This window comes from Oncorhynchus mykiss, chromosome 26 (genome assembly GCF_013265735.2).
Source record: "Oncorhynchus mykiss isolate Arlee chromosome 26, USDA_OmykA_1.1, whole genome shotgun sequence".
Taxonomy (NCBI): domain Eukaryota; kingdom Metazoa; phylum Chordata; class Actinopteri; order Salmoniformes; family Salmonidae; genus Oncorhynchus; species Oncorhynchus mykiss.
The window spans coordinates 15266122-15283235 of NC_048590.1; the positions used below are offsets into that span (position 1 = coordinate 15266122).

Below are 17114 nucleotides of genomic sequence, written 5' to 3' on the forward strand. Positions count from 1 at the left end.
CTTTTTTTCATACACTGTGCAAACTAAGCGTGAGGAGAGGTTCCATCCTGTTGGCGCCACTCTGGGTAGTTTTCGCTGGCGTATTTCATCCAGCAGTTTTGTTCGTTTGACAGGTCTTGATTTAAAAACAAGATGAGAAAAAAAAATCTTGCATTTTTTTTGTTTACCAACACCTTGTGACATGACCAGATTAAGAGTATGTGCATAGAAATGAATGAACAGAGCTTGTGGGATAGACCCTTTCTCCTTGGTTTGTACTCTGTTTATACCATCGTAACACTTTGCCACAACTTTGACCTTGCATTCACACTCCTCTAAAAACTGATAATTCAAGCAGCAACCACTTCTGCCAGATTATCCTCAGTTACATCCTCAAGATTTGAAAAATCTTTCCTTCCCACCACCATCGGTAGTGTAACGCAACACATAAGACATTTGGGCTACATTGCTGATGTCTGTCGTCTCGTCAAACCATGGTGGTTACAAAGGGGGTTCTCATGACATCTGTCATTACATTCGCGACTGCGTGTATCAGGTCATTTTGGATTTTGCTGGAAGTGCCTGTGAACACCGTAGGCGTAGCCAAATGGCAGTTTAACGTGCTGTCATACTCAGCCAAGAAATCCAGTATTTCCAAGTAGTTTCCATTATTAGCTGATTCTTTACCCTCATCATGTCCTCTGAATGCTAATTCTTGCTAGCTTAAAAACACAACCATATGAATAAGGCGCTTTAGAATCTCCCTGTTGTGCCTGACTTTATCATTGTGAGCAAGTGTCTCATTGCTTCCGCTGCTCGTTAAGAAAAAGGTCTTCTCTTGTTTCAACAAATGTTTTTAAACTCACTGTAGCTCGCCGGTGTGAAGTTGAGTTTTGGTGTCGAAGTGCTGACTTTGTCAAATAAGCTAAATCTTTGAAACCAGTTGTCGTTATAGGCAGACTATCACATTTTACCTATACTGTAGCCCATATGGCTGATATACATATTTTTTTAAAGGACTGAAGACAGAAAACAGATCACTTGGTTCCATTTCAACATATTTAACATGTATAAATGAAATCACAAAAACTTTTCAAATGTTCAAATCAAAAAGCTATTGCACAGAAAAACGTGGACAGATGGGCACATCGCAAATTCAGAACCGCTGGACAGCAACATAATGAACTAAAGCACTGATCATTGGGAAGGAGTTAAGGCTTGATCCATACATTAAATAATGAAACAGGTAGCCTACAAAACCTAAACAATCCATATGTTCAAAACAAAAAGCCTGATTTAACATGACATCAATAACACAGCCACATCTCGAGTCCCCGGTGCCGACATGCTCAGAAATCAAATGAGGGTTTAATATTTCGTTTAAAAGGTCTGACTAAGGCCAAGAGAACAAGAAACACTTTTCAATTACAAAACAGAAATCCACTTTAGGTAAATACTCGTGATACTTTTAAGGAAAACAAAAACTACTTAGCCTATATTTGAACACCACCACAGAAGCTTTGCTATTCAGCAAATGTACAATTAAGTAGCTTTGTTTTGTTGTTTGGCTACATGAAGAGATCGAGGGCCCATCTCTCGCAGCCCATATCTTCCAATGCATTGTGGGAAAGTGTGCATCGAATTCTACTCGATGAAGTGCCGATATGAGTTTAACATCCTGTATTTAAACCCACATGCTATAAAACGTTCTATCTTCGCATACTGAGAATGCGTCATGCGCAAAATTTGTTTTCCGCTATTCGTTTATTTCGGTAGCGCATCCCCATATCTAATTGATCAGCTGTTGTCAAAGCCGAAATTAGTATGACATACCAGGCAGGCATTGAAAATAGACTAGACTTTCGAAATGTTGCATATTAATCAACTTAATTTTTTCACATACTCAAATGGCCCACTATTTAGGATGCAAGTACGGGTATTTGGATACAAGCCAGTATCTATAGTCCTAGATTTTCCACAAAGTTACACGACCCCAAATCCCCCCCCCCCCCTCACCCTTTTTCCAATCCCCCCCACATCAGCCTGTGCCACTTTTGCTGATTGTGTTGCGATGGGATGATTAGGCCCCCCTCCCCCCATGTCATGTTGCGGTTCGCTGGTTCACACACACTGCCATCAAAGCATACGGTCCTCTGACCGCGCTCCTCCTCCGCTTCTCTTTCTCTCGTTTCTCTCTCTATTAACAGCATCGCGCTTACTTCGCACTTCTGGGCGCCAGTATGTGATGCATTATGGATGTGTGTGTCTGGCGTGGGATGTGTGTGTGACTAGCGTGTGTGAGAAAGAGCTCTTTGATCTGGAGAGCCTGTCTTAAAGTGTAGAGAACACACACACACCAGTGTTAAAGATGGCCATTAGAAGAGCCACTGTGCCACCTGGGGACTCATCAAATATTGACCATATGTCTGGAATTGCGGCTCGAGCGGAACACACACTTCTCTCTCACACACACACACACAAACACATTCATACACACACACCAGTCAAGTGTAGCGGTGGACACTATGAGGGTGCTTGCTGTTGGTGTAACACTAGCTCAGCCTCCCTCCTTTGGGAACTCTGGAGCTCTCTCAATGTTCTTAATGATTTGTATACTCAGTGTGTATATGGAAGGCATAAGTTTTTTGGTCATGGCAACAAAACGTTTGACAACCCCTGTTCGAGACTGAATCAACTTTTCAAGTACTCCCTGTTGTCCTTTACTATACTCACACACAGCGCGCGTACACGCACACAAACGCACGTACACAGATGCCTACTGTACACATACACACACACCAGTAGAGGCTGATAAAGGGAGGACAGCTCATAATAATTTCTGGAACAGAGCAAATGGAATGGCATTAAACACATGGAAACCATGTGTTTGATGTTGTTGATACCTTTTCACTTATTCCGCTCCAGCCATTACCACGTGCCTGTCCTCCCGAATGAAGGTGCCACCAACCTCCTGTGACACTCTCGCAAAATGAACACAAAATGCACGCACACACACACAGCTGCCTACACACACACACACACACACACACATATGGTCTATCATATAGACACATATGGTCTATCAGCATTTACACTCATGTTTGCTTATCCCGCCTCACCGTGAGTGTGTTTGCACGTCCGTGTGAGTGTTTTAGTGTTTGTGTGTGTGCATGTGTGTGTGTGTTTCTGAAAGGGTGAGGGGACAGATTTTGGAGTTTAGAGGAGCAGAAGTTTAAGTGTCAGAGCACAAAGTGTCTTTGTATCTGTGCTGTTCTTGAGTGGACCTTCGCTCTGAATTATTTGTGATATTGTGACTGTGTTGTGCTTTCTCTACAAATGCAGTCTATAGGCTAAGCAATGTTTTTTTTATACAAAAATACTTGTTACATCACTATCTGTCTGCTTTCTGTTGCTGCAGTGTTTGTCTGAGACATACTCCAAGGCAGACACACATTCAGATGCACGACACAAACACAGAGGGAACCGTTGTCTGCCATTTTTCTGAAGTTTTCTGTCATGTCGAATTTAGCATTAGTAAGTTATATCAATGTTTCAAGTTTACTTAAATTGCAAGCCCTGCCCAACAGTGCAGTATTTCATATAAAAATATTATAACTAAAAACTATTTTTAAAAACACGAGGAATATGTAGAAGAATGTCAGTACCAGTACCAAATGTACAATGTTCAGGGATACTGGAGTATATGTAGATGTAGACAGATACTGTTTTAGGAGAAAGTACATTTTTATTATTATTATTAACAGTATGGCAGCAGGGTGTGGGTGTGTGTGCGTGCGTGTGTGTGTACATGCGTATGTGTGTGTGTGTAGGTCTTATAGGTGATTATACAGTACATGTAAAGAGGGCTGAAAAGTGACTGGTATCAGTAATATATAAATACTTCTGGCCATATACTAAAGGTAATACAGTTGAAGTCGGAAGTTTACATACAACTAAGCCAAATACATTTAAACTCAGTTTTTCACAATTCCTGACATTTAATCCTTGTAAAAATTAATTGTCTTAGGTCAGTAAGGATCACCATTTTATTTTAAGTGTCAGAATAGTAGTGTCAGAATAATAGTAGAGAGAATGATTTATTTAAACTTTTATTTCTTTCATCAAGTTCCCAGAGGGTCAGAAGTTCACATACACTCGATTAGTATTTAGTAACATTGCCTTTAAATTGTTTAACTTGGGCCAAACGTTTCGGGTAGCCTTCCACAAGCTTCCCAAGATAAGTTGGGTGAATTTTGGCCCATTACTTCTGACAGAGCTTGCTCCTGACAGAGCAAGCTTTTTCAGTTCTGCCCACAAATGTTCTATAGGATTGAGGTCAGGGCTTTGTGATGGCCACTCCAATACCTTGACTTTGTTGTCCTTAAGCTATTTTGCCACAGCTTTGGAAGTATGCTTGGGGTAATTGTCCGTTTGGAAGACCCATTTGTAACCAAGCTATAGCTTCCTGACTGATGAGATGTTGCTTCAATATATCCACGTAATTTTTCCTCCTCATGATGCCATCTATTTTGTGAAGTGCACCAGTCCCTCCTGCAGCAAAGCACCCCCACAACATGATACTTCCACCCCCGTGCTTCACGGTTGGCATGGTATTCTTGGGCTTGCAAGCGTCCTCCTTTTTCCTCCAAACATAACGATGGTCATTGTGGCCAAGCAGTTCTATTTTTGTTTCATCAATCTATTTTTGTTGTACAATTTTTGTCCCCATGTGCAGTTGCAAACCATAGTCTGGCTTTTTTTATGGTGGTTTTGGAGCAGTGGCTTCTTCCTTGCTGAGCAGTCTTTCAGGTTATGTCGATATAGGACTCGTTTTACTGTGGATATAGATACTTTTGTACCTGTTTCCTCCAGCATCTTCACAAGGGCCTTTGCTGTTGTTCTGGGATTGATTTGCACTTTTCACACCAAAGTAAGTTTATCTCTAGGAGACAGAATACGTCTCCTTCCTGAGCGGTATGACTGCTGTGTGGTTCCGTTGTGTTTATACTTGCGTACTATTGTTTGTACAGATGAACGTGGTACCTTCAGGCGTTTAGAAATTGCTCCAAAGGATGAATGAATGAACCAGACTTGTGGAGGTCTACAAAAAAATGTTTAGGTCTTGGCTGATTTCTTTCGATTGTCCCATGATGTCAAGCAAAGAGGCACTGAGTTTGAAGGTAGGCCTTCAAATACATCCACAGGTACACCTCCAATTGACTCAAATGATGTCAATTAGCCTTTCAGAAGCTTCTAAAGCCATGGCATCATTTTCTGGAATTTTCCATGCTGTTTAAAGGCACAGTCAACTTAGTGTATGTACACTTCTTACCCACTGGAATTGTGATATAGTGAATTATAATTGAAATAATCTGTCTGTAAACAATTGTTGTAAAAATTACTTGTGTCATGCACAAAGTAGATGTCCTAACCGACTTGCCAAAACTATAGTTTGTTAACAAGAAAAGTGTGGAGTGGTTTAAAAACGAGTTTTAATGATTCCAACCTAAGTGTATGTAAACTTCTGACTTCAGCTGTATATACATGTAAACAGGAGTAATAGTGACCAGTAGCAGGATACATAGATTGATACTAATGTTAATGGCAATCAATAAGGGGAATTATACTGGTAGTATTACATCTAATCAATAATCATTTTAGCTGCAGTTTAGGAGTGAGAAGGGGAGTGGGTGTACTGTATGTGTGTAGTGTCGGTAATGACTGTGTGAATGAGTGAGTGAGGGAGGGAGGGTGTGTGAGTTAGTGTGTGTATGTGAGTATGTGTTTGCGCGTGTGAGGTAAGTGAGTGAGTGGTGTGTGTGTGTCTGATTGGGTGAACAGGGAGTACAGGAAGTGGCTATGGGCACACATCCTGGGGTCGTGAGCTAAGGGCACTATGGGGTTGAACCCTGAGTTGTAGTCGATGAACAGCATCCTCACATAGGTGTTCCCCTTTCTAGGTGGGAGAGGGCAGTGTGGAGTGCAATTGAGATTGTGTTTGTGGATCTGTTGGGGCGGTATGCAAATTGAGAATTTGGGAACAGGAAGGATGGTAGTCACCTTGAAATGTGAGGATTACCGACGGGGACAAGGAGAGGTTGAAAATGTCAGTTAAGACTCCTGCCTGTGTGTGTGTGTTGAAGCGTGTGTGTGTGTGTGTTGAAGCGTGTGTGTGTGTCTGAGTTAGTGAGTGTTTCGTGTGATTACTCCTAAGTGTTAACCTGTGCCAATGTCTGTATTGCCAGGGAGAGGGAGTGCCTGTGAGTGTGTGTATTTCAGTGTGTGGGTGGTCAGCGCTCTCCTATTGGCTGAAACCCGAGGGGGTGTATTTCGGGGCCGGGCCAGGACTTGTGGGGGAGGGGCCGTGCGTTGAGTCTTTCTCTTTGCAGGGTGCTCAGTCGAGAGCGGTGTGTGTGAGTGTGCACACAACAGAGAGAGCAGACGATAGAAAGAGGGAGCTGTTCTACTCTGGTTTTTATTCATCTTATCCGTTTGTCTCCTCCTGACACCCAGGACTCCTCTGACTCTATCTAACCCAGCAGGGTGCTTTCTGTTGGTGTAACAGTAGACCAGCTCAGCCTCTCTCCTTTTGGGAACTCTGGAGCTCCCTCTCTCACCGTCTGTGTTTGCTCTCCATCGACTGGCTGATTTTTCTTAATTTGGAGTGTGTGAGAGTTTTTTACTCGGCAGGATTAGGCAGTCAGTATGCACTCTGGTACAAGCTGGTGCGGTGGAGGGCGTTTCACTCGTAAGTGTGTGTCGTTGCGCCTCGCTCTGTGAGCCGCACTTGAGTCTCATACACTCGTCGGATCTAACGGAACGAGCACCCACTCTTCCCAATGTTTTGGGATATTTGTATAAAGGTTTAGTCTTCCCTGAATTGTGGATACAGAGAGGGCTCCACCTTACAACTTCCCTGAGGAGTAACATCGTCTGAGCAGGTGAGAGAGGCGTACCACTGCTTTCACTGGTTGTCCACATGGACTGAGGTGTGTGCTTTCGTGTGCCAGCTTTTAAATCTGTTCATGTTGTGGGTAGGGGCATCCATGGCGAGTTGCATAAACTAGAGTCTGGTTCAGAGGGAGCAGAGCTTATGTGCAGCTTTCTGCAGTAAAGTATTTTCCGCATGGATGTTTGTCCTTGTGGTTCATGGGCAGATTCCATGTTTTGGTGCGTTTGTGTAGGTCAGTGTGCTTTTTTGGTAGTTTTCGTGTGTGTGTGTGTGTGTGAGAGAGATCAGGTACATGTGACTGGTCTGTGGGCTATAGCCGTGGAAAGGTTAGAGCTAAATTAACAACATTCTTCTCTGCTGAGCCACAGAATATGGAGACCTCCCCCTTGCAATATCCCCTTATACCCCCATCTGTACACCCCTCACCCTTTACCCTCACCCCCTATCACATCTGCACCCTCCCCTCAGGCCCCCTGCTTGCACCCCCCCATTAAGGCCCCATCCCCCCCCCCCCCCCCCCCCCACACAACCTTTATTGCTTCCCCATCCTAGCTCACTCCCCTACACACACACACATACACACACACACACCACTCTACCCCTAGGGTCTCGCTCAAACAGCTGTTACTTCCTCGACACTTTAAACACTTCGCTGGTCACAGGTTGGGGAATGGTTCCAAAACAAATCACAACATTCACCTAAAATGAACCCTACAAATAGCAGTGTTGGGCGATTTGGAAAGCCATAGTCAGTCAATAAATAATATAATAATACTGGTAGGAAAGGTTTTCATCTTTAGCTCACAATCTGGGGATACTATATGATTAGAAAGGTTTAAAATGTAAAACAAAACAGCACAATTAAAAGATATATGGCACATGGGAACCAAACGAGGGTGGTCTATGGTGATGGGTAGGATGGGCTGAGAGTGGCTGAGGGGTAGGATTAAAGAGCTTATGGTTGTTAATGTATTATCGTTTTGTGATTGCTTTATGTACATGTACCATGTATGTAAAATATGTATGCTAAATGTGTATGTAATATGTATCTTGTAAAATGTATGTATATGTAGCAGAAAAGCTGTCCTCCGAAAGGGGGGGTTAATAATAATAATAAACTAAAAAAATACAAACAACTGTGCTGCTTTTCTGCTCCTCTCTCCTCCCTCCACTTCTCCTCTACCCTTCCTTTCTTTTCCCTCCCTCCCTCACTCGTCTCCTCCTCCACTTCTTCTCTCCCATGCTCCTCTCCTCCCTTCTTTCATTCCTCATCTCCCCTGCTGCCATTTTACCATCTACCACTCTCTGGGCAACCGCTGCAACGAGCTCCTGTAAAACAGTAACCAGTGTGTGTGTGTGTGTGTGTGTGTGTGTGTGTTTCAGGATATGTTTTATGCCTTAGACCTTGTATTCTCTGGACGAATGCTGTATTACTTCTCTCACTGGGTCCTTTACCTCCCCTCTCTCTCTCACTCACTCACTCACTCACTTTCACTACATTTTTCAATTCAATGTAAGGGCTTTATTGGCATGGGACACATATGTTAACGTTGCCAAAGCAAGTGAAGTGGATAATAAACAAAATTGAAGCAAGCAATGCAAATGAACAGTAAATATTAGACTCGCGAATGTTCCAAAAGAATGAAGACGTTACAAATGTCATATTATGTGCAAAGTGTAATAGTTAAAGTACGAAAGGGAAAATTAATTAACGTACATATGGGTTGCATTTACAATGGTGTTTGTTCTTCTCTAGTTGCCCTTTTCTTGTGGCAACAGGTCACAAATCTTGCTGCTGTGATGGCACATTGTGTTATTTCACCCAATAGATATGGGAGTTTATCAAAATTGGGCTTGTTTTCAAATTCTCTGTCTTTCTGTGTAATCTGAAATATGGTCATACATTTAGCAGGAGGTTAGAAAGTGCAGGTCAGTTTCCACCTCATTTTCAGGGAAGTGTGCACATAGCCTGACTTCTCTTGAGAGCCAGGTCTGCCTACGGCGGCCTTTCTCAATAGCAAGGCTATGTTCACTGTGTCTGTAAATAGTCGAAGCTTTCCGTAAGATTGGGTAATTCACAGTGGTCAGGTATTCTGCCACGTTGTACTCTGTTTAGGGCCAAATAGAATTCTAGTTTGCTCTGTTTTTGTTTGTTAATTCTTTCCAATGTGTCAAGTAATTCTATTTTTGTTTTCTCATGATTTGGTTGGGTCTAATTGTGTTGCTGTCCTCGGGCTCTGTGTGGTCTGTTTGTGTTTGTGAACAGAGCCCCAGGATGCTTAGGAGACTCTTCTCCAGGTTCATCTCTCTGTAGGTGATGGCTTTGTTATGTAAGGTTTCGGGATCAATTCCATTTTGGTGGTTGTAGAATTGAATTGCTCTTTTCTGGATTTTGATCATTAGCGGGTATCAGCCTAATTCTGCCCTGCATGCATTATTTGGTGTTTTACGTTGTACACAGAGGATATTTTTGCAGAATTCTGCATGCAGAGTCTCAATTTGGTGTTTGTCCCATTTTGTGAATTCTTGGTTGGTGAGCGGACCCCAGACCTCACAACCATTAAGGGCAATAGGTTCTATAACTGATTCAAGTATTTTTAGCCAGATCCAAATGTCAAATTGTATATTCCCTTTGATGGCATAGAAGGCCCTTCTTGCCTTGTCTTTCAGCTCGTTCACAGTGGCCTCCTCTCTCTCTCTCTCTCTCTCTCTCTCTCTCTCTCTCTCTCTCTCACTCACTCACTCACTCACTCACTCACTCACTCACTCACTCACTCACTCACTCACTCACTCACTCACTCACTCACTCACTCACTCACTCACTCACTCACTCACTCACTCACTCACTCACATTCACAAAAATTGCCCCAAAAATGTAAATGTCAAATATCAGGTTATTGGCTATGTACAGCGGTGTTATAATGTGCAAGTATAGTGCATTCGGAAACTATTCAGACCCCTTCACTTTTTACACATTGTTACATTTCTGCCTTATTCTAAAATGTATGAAATAAATAAAAAATACTCAGCAATCTACGCTCAATACCCCATAATGACAAAGCAAAAAAAAAGTGTTAAATTTTTGCAAATGTATAAAACAAATTAAAGATACCTTATTTACATAAGTATTCAGACCCTTTGCATCCTGTTTCTATTGATCATTCTTGAGATGTTTCTACAACTTGATTGGAGTCCACTTGTGTTAAATTCAATTGATTGGACATGATTTGGGAAGGTACAAAGGTGTGCATGTGTGTGTGTGTGTGTGTGTGCGTGTGTGTGTGTTGACAGTGCATGTCAGAGCAATAGACAAGCCATGAGGTCAAAGGAATTGTCCATAGAGCTCAGAGACAGGATCTTCTCGAGGCACAGATCTGGGAAAGGGTACCAAAAAAATTCTGCAGCATTGAAAGTCCCCGAGAACACAGTGGCCTCAGTCATTCTTAACTGGAAGACGTTTGGAACCACCAAGACTCTTCCTAGAGCTGGCCACCTGTCCAAACTGACCAATCAGGGGAGAAGGTCCTTGGTCAGGGAGGCTGCAGAATGCACAGAATAAAGCAGCAAGGATTGTTTTAAGGCGGAGATATGGTTCTTTTGTTGCAGTCATGCGCAGTGTTCTTGGTTGGTCATCAATCGACAAGATAATTGAAAAAAAACATGCTTATCTTATTTTATAATATACATCATTTAAAAAGGCCAAGTTCTATTCACAATGGTATTCAGTTGGTAAGAGACAGACATTACGTAAATACTAGGAATAGATTGTCCACCATCTATGCGTTATCCAGACAGAAAAAATAAATGGGCAAAAGAACATTTCGATTTAGAGCAATACAGAAATGGAATAAATTAACTGAGCAAACTATAAACCTTTCAATATATAAGTTTAAACATTATTTAAAAACATTTAAATATAGATTAGAGTATTTATTGGGTCATTATGCTAGTATATAATGTATGTTTGTAATAGTGTGTTATATGTGAAAGTGTGTTTGTATTATAAATTGTATTTTAATGTTAAGGTCTCTTGGAAGATTAGTCCAAATGGTCAAAAACCCAATGGTCACTCTGACAGAGCTCCTCTGTAGAGATGGGAGAAGCTTCCAGAAGGACAAACATCTCTGCAGCACTCTACCAATCAGGCCTTTTTTTTTTACTTTACCTTTATTTAACCAGGCAAGTCAGTTAAGAACAAATTCTTATTTACGATGACAACCTACCAGGGAACAGTGGGTTAACTGCCTTGTTCAGGGGCAGAGAGATTTTTACCTTGTCAGCGCAGGGATTCGATCCAGCAACCTTTTGGTTACTGGCCCAACACTTCAGCCACTAGGCTACCTGCCAGCCTTTATGGTAGAGTAGCCAGACGGATGCCACTCCTCAGTAAAAGTTACATGTCAACCCACTTGGAGTTTGCCAAAAGGCACCGAAAAACAAGATTCTCTGGTCTGAAGAAACCCAGATTGAACCCTTTGGCCTGAATGTCAAGCGTCACGTCTGAAGGAAACCTGGCACCATCCCTACGGTGAAGCATGGTGGTGGCAGCATCATGCTGTGGAGATGTTTTTCAGCAGCAGTGACTGGGAGACTAGTCAGGATCGAGGCAAAGATGAAAGGAGTAACATACTCCCTCAGACCCTCAGACTGGGGTGAAGATTTACCTTCCAACTGGACAACAACCCTAAGCACACAGCCAAGACAATGCAGGAGTGGCTTCAGGTCAAGTCTCTGAATGTCCTTGAGTGGCCCAGCCAGAGCCCGGACTTGAACCCGATCAAACCTCTCTGGAGAGACCTGAAAATAGCTGTGCAGCAATGCTCCCCATCCAACCTGACAGAGCTTGAGAGGATCTGCAGAGAAGAATGGGAGAAACCTCACAAAAACAAGTGTGCCAAGCTTGTAGCGTCATACCCAGGAAGACTCAAGGCTGTAATCGCTGCCAAAGGTGCTTCAACAAAGTACTGAGTAAAGGGTCTGAATGCTTCTGTAAATGTAATATTTCTGGTTTTTATTTGTAATAAATTAGCAAAAACGTATTCACCTGTTTTTGATGTTTTTGTCATTATGGGTGATTGTGTGAGGGTTTGATGAGTAGTTTTTTAAAAATGTTAATACATTTTATTTTAAATCTGTAACTTAACAAAATCATGAAAAAGTCAAGGGGTCTGAATACTTTCCGGAGGCATTGTAGTTAAAGTATGAAAGGGAAAATAAATAAACAGATACATATAGGTTGTTACAATGTTCATGCTCCAGTGGTTTCCCTTTCCTCATGGCAATGGGCCAAAAATCTTGCTGCTGTGATTGCACCCTGCGGTATTTTCCCTAACAGATATGGGAGTTTATCATTGTTTGATTTGTTTTCAAATTCTTTGCGGGTGTGATCTGTCGGAAATATGTGTCACTAATGTTGTCATACATTTGGCAGCAGGTTAGGAAGTATAGATCAGTTTCAACCTCATTTTGTGGGCAGTGGGCACATAGCCTGTCTTCTCTCGAGAGCCAGGTCTGCCTATGGCAGCCTTGCTATTCAGAGATGCTGCCATAGGCAGACCTGGCTCTCGAGAGAAGACAGGCTATGTGCCCTCTCTGATTAGCAAGGCTATGCTCACGGAGTCTGTACATAGTCAAGGATTTTCTTAATTTTGGGTCAGTCACAGTGGTCAGGTTTCCTGCCACTGTGTGCTCTGTTTAGGGCCAGATAGTACTCCAATTTGCTCCGTTTCATTTGTTTGATTCTTTCCAGTGTATCAAATATTTATAATTTAGCTTTCTCAGAATTTGGATGGGTCTTAATGTGTTTCTGTCCTGGGGCTCTTTGTTGTCTGTTTTGTGAATAGAGCCCCAGAACCACCTGGCTGAGGAGACTCTTCTCAAGGTTCAGCTCTCGGTAGGTGAACGCTTTGTGGTGGAATATGTGAGGATCGCTTCCTTTTAGGTGGTTGAAGAATTGAACGGGTCTTTTCTGGATTTTGTCAGTTAGCGGGTATAGTCCTAATTCCGCTCTGCCTGCATTGTTTGGGGTTTTGCATTGTACACAAAGTATATTTTTACAGAACCCTGCATGCGGAGTCTCAATTGGGTCTTTGTACCATCTTGTGAGTTCTTGGTTGGTGAGTGAACCCCAGATCTCACAACCATAGAGGGCAATGTGTTTGATAACTGATTAAAGTCCCAGCGTCGTCCAGGTTTGGCCGTGGTAGGCTGTCATTGTAAATAAAAAATGTATTTAACTGACTTGCCTAGTTAAATAAAGATTAAAATGTAAATTCAAAGTATTTTCTCTCTCCCTCCCTCTCTCTCTGTGTGCTGATGCTTGTAATGCTTATAAAGGTTTGGCATGGATTCAGTCATTGCACTTCAGCAGTGTGTTTGGTCAGCCCAACAGCTAGCTGTGTGTCCCGGATGGATGGCGTTAACACCTGGGACACGATCAGGAGGCAGACGTTGTGGAACTTTGAATGAATAGAACTGTATCCACTTTTATATCATGTTCACTCTGCCTATTTGTACATAATGTTTGTAAACTTTGTGCAAACTCCTCTGTATGTCTTCTCTCTCTACATCGTGTTTATCACTAGCAGCACCATATTACCAAGTCAAATTCTGAGTATGTGTAAATGTACCGATTTTGGCACGATTCCTAATTCTACACGTCAGAGAGGCGTGTTTGTTCTACATAACGTATTTCTATTCCCTGCTCCCAGTCTGCACTGATTGAATTCCAACTTCAGTCTTTTGCTTTACCGACACAACTCTGGATATCCGTGGGTTCTCCCAGTCCATTTCCCAGGTAACCTCTAGTGCCTAATGCAATATGTTAATGTGACGCTCTGATAAGAGCCACTCTTATCATACAGCATAGCTGCCACCATGGAGGAGCTTATCAGCCCATGTTAACTGGTGCAGGCTATCTGGTGAGGTGTGTGCATCCGTGTGTGTGTCTGTGTGCGTGCATGCGTGTGATTTTTTTTTTTCAGCCCAACCCTCTCAAAGGCCCAGTCCTCAGCAGCTGAGACGAATGTATGCATGTATGTTTGTGATTCTGATTAGACTAAGTGTCAGTGCCACAAGATATTACTTTTTATGGCAGTATTAGTTTTAAGACGAGTTAAAACTGGACCCTTCTCTTCTCGTATGAATGTTGAACAGAGATTAAACTCTGTAGAGAGATTAAACACTGATGTAAATTAATGTGTTTTTGCAATTTAAGGGTAATTGTGTTATTAGCACAGACATGCACATACGTGTGCACACACACACGCGCTGCTCAGCCAGCGGTGGTCAGATGTACTCTTTGAAATTGTGACCTGTTGCCATAGCGAGGGATGGTCATTAATCATACAGAGGGAGGGGGGATAGGCTTCCAGCCTCTCTAACGTTTTAGATCGGTGGGCCAGTAACCGAATGGTCGCTGGTTCGAATCCCTGAGCAAAGAACTTAATCCCCTAATTGCTCCTGTAAGTCACTCTGGATAAAACTGTCTGCTTAATGACTAAACATTCCCCTCTGCCCTCCATGACCCATGCATGATGTATGACTTCAGTGACCCCTCTTTGTCCAATGGGACCCCGCAGTAAACCCTGAAGGTTCAAGCTTGTAAGTACCCTCCCCCTGGGCCTCTTATTACTGATTGATGAACTGGTGGCGTGCTCTCTGGAGTGGATGACAAAAACAATGATGATTTCATGAGTTATTGACTAACGGAGCCTGTACCTCACACTCTTTCTCATACGCCCACATTTTCTCATTAACATTCTCGCTCTCTACCTCGTACACTTTTTCTCTGTGGTTCTTTCTTTCCCTCTGCAATTTCCTCAACATTTTTTCTGTCTCTCCCTTCATTTTATCCTGTTTTCTTTCGTTTCTTCGCTCTTTTGCTCAGCGGTAAATTGGCAGGGATGGCGGCAGACATTTCCGTATTAAGCCAAAATCTCTTTACTCCACCCACGGCTGATTTATGAACGACCACGCCCCACCCGCCCTCTCCTCTCTTTTCCCCATCCCTCTCTCCCCTCTAGACGCTCCCCTGTTCCTCTCACGGTAATGTTTTCTCCATTAACCCCACCTGATGGCTGTGCAAGTAATTATAAGTCTATTGACGGCCCTGTGGCCACACACAATGAGAAATAAATAACGTGTTCGCCCAAGCAGAAACACATTAGTTAGCTCTCTCCCTCCCTGCTCCCATCTCTCTCACTCTCTCACTCTCTCACTCTCTCACTCACTCACTCACTCACTCACTCACTCACTCACTCACTCACTCACTCAAAACTCAAGGAGCTATAGGCCTTGATTTTTCCACAGAACTGCATTGTGCATTACATCTCTCTTATTGGCTATTGTATGAGTTCTGATTCGCAGAGAGCCTTGCTCTATTATCTTCGTTTCAACAGCAAGGCTGTGCCCTTTATCCACATGCTGTGTGTGTTCCACTCCTCGTCCACTCCACTTTCACTCCACTCCCCCACCGCCATTATTATATGTACACTGCGTTCACAAATAGAACTGGTGAATGATGTGAATAGGTTGTTGAGTCCATCTGTATTCTTCTCTGACGTTTGTGGAATAGTGTATGTATGACCTATAGCCGTATCATTTTAGAGTGGAGCCATGGCCATATTATCCAGCCTTTTTTTTCCACACGGGGCATCTTCCTATAGTACATGTCAAGCTTACCGCTCTGTTGGTAAATCTAAATGGGCATGTGTATGTGACTCCTTTCCTTCCTTCCTTCCTTCCTTCTGTACTGGTGAAAGCATTCATTTGGTTGGCGTCACACGCATCACTTTGACTCATCACTTGCTTTTATATCAGTGCAAGATAAAGTAGAGGAGAAGAAGCCACTTCATTTTGAGATGCAAACATTGGTAATATTATTATCGTTTCATAGTCATCTTTTCCAGAGGTTAGGTGTCATAGCGTCCTACATAACGTCAACCCCTGCTCCTCTGGACCTGCTGATGCTGTTAAGTTACTGAGGCAATTTCAAGTTGTTATAACTCATATTTCATTCACTTTGGAGTCATGCCACATTACTTATACTGGTATGATTTATCGCTGGTTGTTAGTCACTAAATCTCCACTGTGTGGTGTTGTGTGAGACATTAGGCAAGCCTAGGCGCCAGAATGATTTGCTGTGGTAGAGTCGAGCATGAAGACTTCTGATTGCTTGATTGATTCGAGGTCGTCGTTTGTTTGTTTACTCACTCGGCTGTTTACCTCCGCAGTATGCCGAGAACGCTTGTCAGACTCGTGGCTTAGGGTGTCGGCAATAACCATTAACTAGTGTAGGTCAAACTATGCTGTAACTAAGATGGTAAATCAACGTTTTTTACAACTCATTTATCGAGGCTCCCTTTTTGATTCATGCCATGTTGTGAAAATGTCGTCCGATGCCGTTGTATGCTCAATAATTTAATTAGGAACTCTGTGTATGAAGTGCTATTACACTTCACTGTGCCTGGAGTTTAAGACCCTCTCCAAGTTATAGAGGCTCAAAGAGGGAAGGAGGCAGAGAGAGAACGGGGTTGGTAGAAGTTCAATATGAAATATTGAAGTACTTCTACTTTGTTCCCTCCCGGTACACGAAAGCATGCAGGAGGCACGTTGAAACAACGTGTTCACATCTAAGTGTTCATCCAACATCCATGCCACATTGTGGTGTATGTGTGTGTACTTTCAAACGGAGTGGGACAGCAGAACACAGACACATAAAGAGATTATATAAAAAATAAAATAATAAGTTATATGATTTAACTGTTCCTCCGTACTGGTTCAGATTCTTATGGGCGGGTGTAATCACTATCAGCCAAGATATGCTCTCAATACTTTCTAATTCTGTGTGTGTGCGTGTGTGTGCGTGCGTGAGAGTGAGAGAACTGAGGTCATTTCGCTGCACTCGTTTTTCCTGTAGACATCCAAAGCAAAGAGTCTGACGAGAGAGCCTTGGTAACCATCCCTCTCTTCCACATGGATAAACAGAGAGAAATGCAGACAAGGAGGGACGAGAGTGGGAGCCGAGTATAAAGAGAGACTGGGGAGGATGGTTGAAATAATGGCCCCCTGTCCAACATGTTCCACTCATCCTGCTCTTTTCATATTGAGTTGGGTGAAGGGTTCCACCAGACAGACGAGAGGAGTCAGGGTGTGCATGTGTGTGTGTGTGTGAGACCTGTAG

The 17114-nt window shown here is 42.8% G+C and overlaps 1 protein-coding gene across 1 annotated transcript in view; it reads left to right on the forward strand.

Annotated features, from left to right (window-relative positions):
- The first annotated feature begins 6380 nt into the window (after positions 1-6380).
- LOC110506282 (LARGE xylosyl- and glucuronyltransferase 2) overlaps positions 6381-17114 on the forward strand; it is a 93296-nt gene continuing 82562 nt past the window's right edge. Inside the window, exon 1 of the mRNA XM_021585734.2 lies at positions 6381-6920. The gene's annotated coding sequence lies outside the window, so the exon portion shown is untranslated. The remainder of the gene's footprint in view (positions 6921-17114) is intronic.